Genomic DNA, 11,800 nt, shown 5'->3' on the forward strand with positions numbered 1-11,800 from the left:
ATCTTAATCTTTTTAGCCTGCGAGCGAATGCCACGCACATTCCAAGAAGTTACTGTAAACTGATACATAGAATGAGGTGAGTGTTAGTCCATACAGGTGTGAGCATAAGTGAGAATCTGTGAGCATTTGTGCACTGTGTTGTAAAAAGCTTGGATGCAACGAAAGAAAGAAGAGGAGACATACTTATCATGCGATAGCACCACGGGGTAAAGGACTGGATCGAATAGGTTAGTGAAAAGCACAGACATACAATGACAACAACCAATATCAAAAGAGTAAAAGGAGCAAGGGGTAATTATAGGAGGTATAGGAGGTGGGGGGTGTTGTGGGTGTTGAGTGAGTGTGAAAGAAAAAAAAGAGTGAGGGGTTCGAGACGAGTGAGTTGACATGAGGGTAGAGAGTGTCCTGTGAGAGAGTACGTGCCAAAAAGTGTTTACCAAAATCTAAGCCAATATGTAGCATACATACATACACACACGTGTCTATATATACCTATCCATGTTTTTATTTTAGTGTTATTATCTTTATGTATTTATTTATTTTAATTATTATTATTATTGTTATATATATATATATATATTTTTTTTTTTTTAATTTATTTATATATATATATATTTTTTTTTTGTTTTTTTGGAGTTATCATTATTTAATATTTATTTCCTCTATTTATATATATATATGCACATATATACACACATACATACACATACACATACAAACACATATATATATATACACATATACATATACACATATATATATATACACATACATACACATACACAAACACATCTACATACACATACATATATAAACATATATATATATACACACACATACATACATATGTATACATATATACATACACATACACACACACATACATACACACATCTACATCCACACTTTTTTTAAAAAATGTATTTATTGTTTTTATTTGCCTTTTTTTTTTTTTTTTTTTTTTTTTTTTACTTCATTATTATTGTTATTTTTAGATTTGTCTTTCTCAGTAGAGCCAGGGGGTGATGTTTAAGTCCCTAAACAGTTGGCCATCTATGTAGCGCTTGTCTACGACCAGCCTTTCTGTCGGTTTTCTTTAAAGATAGGATACAGGGTTTTTCGACGTTCGTTTATTTCCCGAGGGAATTGATCGTTCATGCCGAATTGCGTACCTTTAAGTTCCCGACCTTTACTTTTAACCTGGATCTTCTGTTGAAAGTGCTCAAATTTGGCAATGATGGGACGCGGACGGTTTCCTCTACGTGGTCCGAGGCGATGGACACGGTGAAATGTGATGTTTTTCATGGTTTCTGCCGGGATTTTAAGCGCCGACGACATGAAGTCTTTCAGCAGAGCATGTGGGTCATCGTTGGGGGTCTCTGGAATACCTGAGAATATTACGGTGTCTCTCATACTGCGAGATTGGATATCCAGGACTGATTCTTTAAGAAACTTGTTTTCTTTTTTCAGCTCTTTTACCTCGGAGCTCACCGCAGATAAAGCCGAATGGATATCATGGTTATCTTTTTGTAAGTCCTGGATTTGTTAATAGGCAAATTCCAGGCTGACTTTCATTTCCTGAACGCCATGTTGAATTTTCTCAGCTTGTCACGTGACTCTCAGAACATCTCGCGTGACTTACCTCTCTCTCCGTGACTTACCTCTCCCCTCTCTCCTGAGCTTGGTCCTTTCTAATTTCACCCCCGTTTGGAGCTATAGGAATATACTGGGAGAGGCTACATTCTAACAACATCTTTGGTCTTTTTACGTGACTGAGCGCACGCACAAACAAGACAGGTACACATCAACTCATCTCAGCTCAGGTAAGAACATCTCAGTATCTCAGCATTCCATATAATACCAATGGTAAATGTGTGAGTCAGGATAACAGAATTAAAACATTGGCGCTTTAAAGGTTCATTCAGTTCTGTGTTTTCAATGCAGATAAATAAAGAGGTGTCCAGAATCAAGTGTGTAGTTATTCGTGCAAATAAAACGTATGCATATGGAGAAGTTTGTCAGCACACTGGTCAGTAACTGTATCCCATGAAGTTCTGGGGAAACCAGGGTTTGACCAGACTTTTAAAGCAACACATCAAAGATAGTTGTCAGCAGGAGGCCGGACATAATGCGATACATTGACCAATAGCCAACAGATGCCAGGGCCTAATGTAATTCAGGATGTGTCGGATGGCTAGCAACATTATGGCAAAACACTGCTTGAGATGTCTTAATCTGTGTATTTATCTGTGCAATACCATATTTCACTCAATAATTTAATTCATTAAATTATATGGTATTCTAAGTATGTACGTATGAACTATTATTATTATTATTATTATTATTATTATTATTATTATAATAAAAAATATATATATATTTATTTATTTTTTTCATTTTGAGCTTTGGATGACATTGTTTAATCATTTAATTTAAGCATTCGGTTTGTTTAGTCTAATTTAGAGATTTACTTTCATTTAAAATTGAAATAGTTTTGTAAAAATTGTTCAATGAAAAGCATTTCTGTATTTACAAGCATAATTATTTTTCTTCATAGAATTTTTTTTGAGTCTGTTTTTTGTCTCCATGGTAGAAAATTGGACAAAGAAAGTTGTGAAACAGCCAAAGAAAAGGATAAAAAAAAAAAGGGTTTAAAAAGTTTCCCTTTCTAAGGTTTTCTGGGGAAGTAATAATTAAAATGAAGACATAAAGAGCCACATGTTGAGAATCAGTGACTTAATAACAGCTTTATCATGGTTTTAGTAAATTAATTTAATAAACTTTATAAATGGCTGCTCCACCCCTGGTCTTCATCATGAGAGGACAGACTGACAGACCAGCTACGACAGTAGAAACACCTTTAAAACACGTCCCAGGAGAACAAGGACTACAGAGAAGAGCTAAGAATCATGGGACATGTAGGATTTTAATGAAAACTACTACATGGTGGTGTTCTCCAGTCTGTAAACTCTGAGGAGAACAGACTGTCTGCTCTCCTCAGAGCTTATATACATGGACAGTTATTACATACACACAGGCAGCATCAGGGGCAGCTAAAGGGCTGCAGGGGTCCTCAGGTAAAGACTGGAGCATCCGTCCAGATCGCCTGTATTAAATAGACGGTGAGGCTGATGTATGTCTTTCTGGATTATTCAGATTAAAAAATGAGTTTAAACAACCCGTGAACATCTGGAAGTCCCTTTGTGTCCAAGTGTGCAACAATTATTACGATAGAATTGATTAAAAAATGAAAAAACAACAGAAAATCTCCCTACGTTGCTGAAAACGGAGCGTAGGGGGCACCATCGCTACAACATTGGGGTCCCCTACGCTCAACAGCACTGGAGAAAACCCTGGGAGCAGCTGCAGGATAATCCACAACACCAGTGAACAGGTGAGTTAATAAAATCTCTTCATAAGGGAAGTGAAGTTTAATTATTAAAAACAGTAAACAGTTGAAGCAGCTTTCATTCACTGTTTATCACTGTTGAACATATCAATAGTACCATCTGATGGATATCCACAATCTAGAAGTGATGCTGATTGGCCCCAAACACAGTCAATACAGGGTCACAATGAGTCTGTGTATCTGGTTTAGTTAGTGTTCAATGACGTGTGAAAGTCAAAGTGAGTCAGGTCACACAGAGAGGAGAGGGTGAACAATTAACCACCTGCACCTGTGCTGCCTTCACTCAACCTGGGATTTTCTGCCTCCTGCTAATGGTTGAATATATTCTACTGTAAAGAGGAGACTTTGATAAAGAAGTGTTTTAGATCAAACTAGTTCAGCTCTTTCTGATCAATCTAAGCACTCTTCTAACCTGGATATCAGGGATCATGTTAGGGTTTCCTATAGAGACTCTATTTTCCCACACTCTCCTGGGGAAAGTGAATGCACCTCATAATGAAATGCAGAGCAGCTGATGGAGAAGCTGCGAGATGTTACAGAAGCTGAGCTAACATGCTAATGAACCCTTGTTCACTCCTTTAACTTTACATACACTTGTACACTTCATGTACACAAACGCTCCATCTCATAAAAGTACAATAATATGGTGTATTACGTTTTAAATAATACAAAAATATGGCTTTAAAAACTATTGTTTTCACTGTAACACACTGTAACCAGATGGAGAAAAGTGTCACTGGCATGTTATTATTATTATTATTATTATTATTATTATTATTATTATTATTATTATTATTATTATTATTTTAACATTGACATGTTAATGATGCTGCACTGTTATATAAACAAGTATAAAAACATATTTTAAGAGGCATATGATGAATTTGTGTAAAACAAAAATGACCACATGATTTATTTGTTTTGATTTGGTTTTAAAACAGAATAACCAAAGAATGAAGGGTACATGGTTAATAATGCAACATATATAGTTTTGACATAATTTTTTCTTCTTCAATATTAAATAAATATCTCACTTGGACTTCCAGACTGTGACGGAGTAGCCCCGTCAGCTAGTGAAGGGGGAGCCGCCACGACGATAACGCACACATATACATTCACACTCACTCAGACCAGCTTTTCCTTACCGCTTCATCCGTTTACCACGGTCCTCAGGGTTCGTGTCATCAGCCACCGCAGCCGCCATGGGTGCACACTTGGTCGCTGCTCAACTCCTTTCCCATCCATAGTTTCTCCAGGTTGCAAACATTTCACCGGTATACGCCACTCATTCATACACTTACCCAGCCAACCTGAGTGAATACGTCTTCCGCATTATATTGCGTCATATGCATGGCGCGCATGAGTGACGTCACGGGATGTCAGGTGACTTTACGGTTTCAATGCAGAATTATTTTATTTTCTCTGTTGGGGAATTTTTGAGTCATTAGTAAATATATTATTGTGGTTAGTTCTTTTTGTAGTTTGTTAAAAATACTTATCTTGTGATTTCGTTTCTGTGTGTAGAGAGACTGTTGGTTTTCTTTATTTTCATTGTGTTGGGGCGGGGCCTCAGGCTATATAAAGGGCCTTCAACATGACAGATGGCAGTGTGTACTTGAAGGGGGAGCTGAGTACATGGAAGGCACAAATTCTTGGCAAGGACGAAGCAGGTTGTAAATATTGTAAATATTGTAATTATTATAGAAAGAAGTGCACGTGGATCTGGTTTTGGCAAAGTCATTTTTTTTTGTTTGCACTTTTGGGCGGACCTGCACAATAAATTCACCAGAACACGAAGCTGACTAAGCCATATCATTTTCTTGTATCGAACCCACTACACAGACAGGTGTTATTCAGTAGTCCTGTTTATTTACATGAACAGACGCTGTTTGTTGTGGGGAGTTTGTATAAATCAACCTATTTACAAGCACTGACTGAATACTGAAAGTATCAGATCTCAGTTTAAATGTCTGTGCACTCACGTGTATGCTAAACCACTAGCAAAACAACCTTCTTCAACCCAATTCTTATAAAATCAGCATCACTGCTATAGCGCTGCACTTTCATTATTATTTCATTTCCTGATGTATAGTTAATCATTTTTACCTCTTTCCTCACGTGGCTTTTTTTCCTTGACTCCTCGCGTTGCTGAGCAACAATGTAAACAACGCAGCTTCCGTGCCGTTCTCAGGTTGCTTCCGCATCTTCTTCGTTGGTGTTTTATAGCGGTTGGTTCCACATTCAGGAAGTGACAGCGGGGCATTACTGATCGGTGGCTGCATAGTAATGTGTACACATTAGGGTGACAGCAGTGGTTGCAAGGCTTTGTTGTCACATGTCATTTGTTATTTCAAAAATAAAGGCGTGTCTTAAAGATGCCGATGTTTATCGATGTTGTCATTGTGCATCGATGTAATTGAATCGTTCATTAATTAATTGATGTGTCGATGTGGATCAATGTATTGTTACACCACTACCTGTGGCACGCATATAACCTACTCAAAGAGTAAACAAATGTAAACAAAGAGGGGGCGGGCTTACATCGTGCTATGGTAACCCACAAGGATGGAACGCAAAAAAGTCTGAAAAAACTGGTGAAAAAAATAATAATAATAAACTGATGTAAAAAAATAAATAAAATTTGAATTTGCAAAATAAAAATTGTTTTTACCAACAAATTTGATAAATCAATTAAATCGATTTTTTTTGCCCAGCCCTAGTAGAAGTGTGTCATGGAAACAATGATCTTCTCCTTGAAGAATGTTTAAGGCAACTGTAAGTGGCTGGTTAATCTAAAACTAAAACTTTATTACGTGTATCAGTATTTAACTTTATGAAATACTAATTACATCTGTTGTCTGTATTTATCTTTGTGAGTTTGAATCCTAGAAAGCTGAGGCTGTAGGGCATGCTTTCCTCCACGCCATCCAAAACTGAACATAAAGAATAATCACACTGTTATAACAGTCTAAAGGAAACATTTTAACCAACTTACAAATAAATGAAAAAGTGCAGTAAAGAGTAAAAGATAAGTAGTATGTAAAAATCCACTTTTAATATTAGTTTTTAAAATAAAATGTCTGCAGTGAGATATAGAAAGAGAGAAGTTACACCAAAAGGTTTTTTTTATGTTTTTTCTCTACATCCCACTGAAAATGTGACTGTGACCCAATGTTTGGGTCCCGATCACAAGTTTAGAACTTCTGTTGTAATAAAGACGTACAATATAGAAGAATGTGTTCAGCAGCTTCATCCATCAACTGGTTGCCTTGACACAAAGCCATCACACTTCTTTAAACCTGTTTTAAAGTCAGTTGTGACTGATTTGTGTCAGATAATGAACTGCTACCTCTATACTGGATAAGACCAATCACCAACCTTCCTTTCATGGCCAAGATCATTGAGAAGCTGGTCTTCAACCAACTGAGTTAATAACCTTCAACATTAGTATTTGATACATTTCCGTCAGGCTTTGGTTCTGATCACAGCACAGAAACAGCTCTGATCAACGTGATCAATAAGGTTGAACACTGATTCAGGAAGAGTTTCTGTTCTCATTTGATAGGATCTAAGTGCTGCATTTCACACTGTGAACCACAACATTTTTTCTCAGAGATTTCAAACGTGGGTTGGACTAAATGGACAATGGTTTAAGTCCTACTCTGAGGAGAGAAGTTATTTTGGAAGCAAGTTTGTGAAGTTGTGGCCTAATGGTGGAGTGCTATTGGGTCTGGGTATCATTGGATAATCCCAAATTCATCTGTAAACCAAAATTAAATAACCGTTTTTCTTCCTCTCCTGTTCAACCAAAAAACAAGAAAACCGCTTTACTGTTTTAATCAAAAAACCATAAAACAAATCCAAAGTGGCCCATTTTTCAATTTTCTCCTTTTCCCTTTTACAATTGAACATTGAAAAACAGCAGTTTCCGTTTTCCATTCTCCTTTCCCCGTTTAGAATTGAAAATAGAAAATCAGCTGTTTCATTTTTCCGTTCTGAACGCTGAAACGAAAACCGAAGTCACGTGAAACGAGGTCACGTGGTCTGGGCTTTTTTTCAGCCGACATGCGGAAGTGATGCTGTCAGAATAAAAGCATACAGGGAGAGAGAATATAAAGCAGGTACATGATCTATCACAGAGAGTGATACATCATTAAAAGCTTTACAAAAGAAACATAAAGATCAAGTTTTGGTGTTTTTTTTTAAATTTGACATGAAATTGCTGAGCAGGCCTGTCGTGTTTGAAAAACATAATCCTAAATGACCAGCAGAGGTCCCCACGTCCTAACAAACAATATGAGACACCAAATCCCTCCTGAAATATGATTGTATCCATGGCCTCGAGTCCCATTTACCACAACATCTGCTGTCACTACTTGTATACAACTGGTACATTGGACACACAACTGGTACAGTGAGACATACAACTGGTACAGTGAGACACACAACTGGTACAGTGAGACATACAACTGGTACAGTGAGACACACAACTGGTACAGTGAGACATACAACTGGTACAGTGAGACACACAACTGGTACAGTGAGACATACAACTGGTACATTGGACACACAACTGGTACAGTGAGACATACACCTGGCACAGAGACAGTTTCAAAAAATGAATGGCTTGAGGCATTTAAAAATAAGTTGCTTTGAGTCTAGTTTTATATTGTATATGTAGTTGTTCATGTTTTTCTTTTTAGCATATTATTAAATCCACATTTTTAGTTTTTTATTTTGCAAACTGTTAAAAAAAAACCTGAGCTGTTATTTAATTATTCATAAATTGATTCAGTGGATATTTATCTGTTTGTAGGACAGCAAATTATAACTTTTGCATTGTTTTTTACTTTGTCTCAATTCTTCAAAAATAATTCCCAGCAGCCAGTGTGGTTTTGAAGTAATTATTATTATCATTTTTACTGTTTCGCTACCAAATAATGTTATATCAATACTACAGTTTGTGTTTATTTAGAGACAGTAGTTACTTTTCAAATCATACACAGAGGTAGATGCAAACCAAGCTTTTCTCCAATTATAGCCTATAAAAATGTAAAAGTTAATTCAACCCATTACACTGTATGTTTTATTCAATAAACATATTTAGCAGCTTAGTTAAGCAGGTACATGTCTACCACTGCCTCTGATTTTCATTCAGCTTGCTGACCACAGTCAACTGTTATGTACAGTATGTATGCTTCATGACATCATGATATTTATTTTGTGTACAGTGACCTAGTCTTACACTGCAACCTGATGAAACCAAGACCAAATAAATAAAAAATAATACTGTAATAATGATACACATCCAAACCCCTAATTCATATATAAACAAAAATACTTTTGTATCAGGAAATAAATCACACACACACACACACACACACACACACACACACACACAGAAAGAGATTCCTTGCTTTTATAGATATGCTAATTCAAATATTGTTAGGACTGATTATATGAACATAGCAATTTTCAGATCAACATCATCATTATAATTGTGATAAACTAAAGCCACTGAGGGACTGTATAGATGTATGACTCTAGACTATTAATTGATGCGCTTGCTGGTTTTCTCCTGAGCGTAAGATTGTGAAATAAGACAGTCCAATATGTTCTTTGTTTACAGAATATTTATTTCTCATTCAATAATTGTCTTCATTAATGCCGTATGTACAGTATTCAATTAATACTCCACATATTTCCATTATAAATCTCTATTACTTCATAACGTGGCCGACAGCAGTCAAAAAGGTGTAGGGCCTATGTTGTCTCCATAGCAACACACCAAACATCCTGTGAAAGTTTCTACCAATAATGAGTATCACCTTAACCAAAAGGCAACATTTTCTGGTACAAATTGTGTCTTACACTTAATTCTCCAAACCACGCCTCCTACAATGATGCTAAACTACAGCAGGTCAACTGCAGCAACAACCCACAGGAACCAAGGTCACCCAAGATCTCCCAGGAACAGAAATGGTTTGTGACTGTAATTGTACTTGAAGATAGTTTGTGACATTTTGTAATGTGTCAAATGTGTTGTGGTGTATGAATTTTGTTGGTATTGAGTTACCAGATCAGGACAGCCAAGATACTTTTTCTATGTGTGTGTGTGTGTGTGTGTGTGTGTGTGTGTGTGTGTGTGTGTGTGTGTGTACTCTGATATTAAATTAAGTAATTAGACATTTGTATTCCATACATGAAGTCCAGGAGATGTTGAGTATACATACAATACTTGTCCCCAGCTTGTGCAGTTGTTACATGGACTCACATTATATAAACACTTAACACAGGGAGGAACACAAACAGTAACCATAGTAACCAATACAACAGTCAATGTGGGAGCTAAAGTTAAGTTCTTCAATACATGAGGGGACAACTCTTTTTCTGAAACGTACTCCCTTCTAAATCAGAGTCTAGTTTAATTTAATACAGACAAAGGATAAAGAAGATGTTAGTGGCCTGGTGCAGGTTGTTTATTTTTCAGTGTTTTTCCAACCAAAAGCATTAGAGTCAGCGGAATTTGGAGTATATGAGTGAAGAGGAAATAGTTCTATATGTTGTGAAGAGTGTTTGTTCAACAAACTACTAAAAGAAATGAACACAGTCTTTTAAAATGAATTTTTGTACATTCATATGCTTTAAACCAATAATCAATGTATCACTGACTTTAAATGGGAAATTAAATGACTGTAACAACTCAGTGAAAGACCTTGGTCAAAGTTTACAGATGTTAAATTGACTGTATGAGTCAAGTCTGCATTAACACAGAAGAGGCTAAAAGGACACTGCAACAGTGTGGCTTTGAATTATAGACAGGATTATTCTGACATTGTTTTCATAAAGAACCTGGAAGTAATGCTCCATGTCATCATGCACATATTGTGTGAGGGGACAACAAGAACACCCTAGTGGTAGGAACAATTCTGACATATTGTACATTTTAAATATATTGACTAACACTTGATTTAAACACTAACAAGAATGAAATTAGACGAATATTTATACAATTTACAAAGGGCGAACCATGACATCTTTTGAAATCCCACTTCATCTGCTTGACTATTTGTCTCTATTGGTGACAGTAACATTAAAATGTGCTTTTATTGTGGCTTATGCCTTGAATGAGAGACAAGTAGCATTTACAGTAAGGGACATTTGCATGATGTGAATACACACAATGAGTTACTTGCTCAGGTGATGTCTATGTTTCTCTATGCTATAATTGAAACAAGCATGTATGTTGATTTTAACATATAGTTTTAATTATGATTTTAAAACGACTGAGGCTGATGGACAAAAGTTACATCACAGACAATGTGCTTAACAATGATGTGGTAAAAACAAACCCTGAGTCCCACCTCTTGGTCTCTGATACCCTTAAAGTCATGTCTCAACCTTTGTTACTCTGCTCTGAGTCTGGGATCAACAACACCTTGTTTTGCCGTCGTTTGCCAAACGCCGTTTTACTGATGTTTAGATTATTTTCTAAGACCATAGAGGCCTTTGACTACAGAACTAACAGCTGGATCACAGTTCAGACTCATCCCAGTCTGGAGAATCCCATGATTCACTTATTCTACAGCACTGTCTTCCTTGGTAGATGCTTCTACATTGTGGGTAGTGGTTTAAGATGGACCGACCCCTCTGACAGAATGTGGAGGTTTAACCTAGTCACACACACTTGGCAGGAGATGTCACCAATGCAGGAGTCACGGTACTTAATGAGTGCTACCGTGCTAAAGGGATACATCTACCCTATGGGAGGCTACAGGGATGATGATGGTACCTCACGAAGAACTGCTGAACGCTACCAGCCCGTCATCAACCAGTGGACATTCATTGCATCAATGAATGAAGAAAGGAGATACGCCAGCTGCACCACACTGAACAACAAGATTTACATATGTGGAGGATGTAGTAATAGAGTACTGAATACTGCTGAGTATTACAACCCAGACACCAACCAGTGGACACTGATCACTCCTATGGGAACACCTCGGTGTGGACTTGGGGTCATTGCATATATGGGCCACATTTTTGCAGTTGGAGGCAGAGATGGGTTCAGAAATCTTAGGTCTGCTGAGGCTTATGACCCAGTGACCAACACCTGGTACGATGTCCCTGAAATGGTCCACAAACACAGTTACTTTGACATTGCAGTGATGAACAAGCAGATCTTTGTTGTTTCTTGTAGCACAGGAAACAGAATTGTTGAGTGCTATGACTACACTGCAAATACTTGGTCTGTGGTATTTTCTGGCATGGACCACTATGATTGGGTGAGTTGCTGGCTAATGTACTATTTTACATAATGTCAGTTACTGTATATTCAATATTTTAAATGTGCCTGATATTTTTTCTAATTGTTATTGTGGCACTTTTTCT

Source organism: Gouania willdenowi, unplaced genomic scaffold, assembly GCF_900634775.1.
Source record: "Gouania willdenowi unplaced genomic scaffold, fGouWil2.1 scaffold_92_arrow_ctg1, whole genome shotgun sequence".
Taxonomy (NCBI): Eukaryota; Metazoa; Chordata; class Actinopteri; order Blenniiformes; family Gobiesocidae; genus Gouania; species Gouania willdenowi.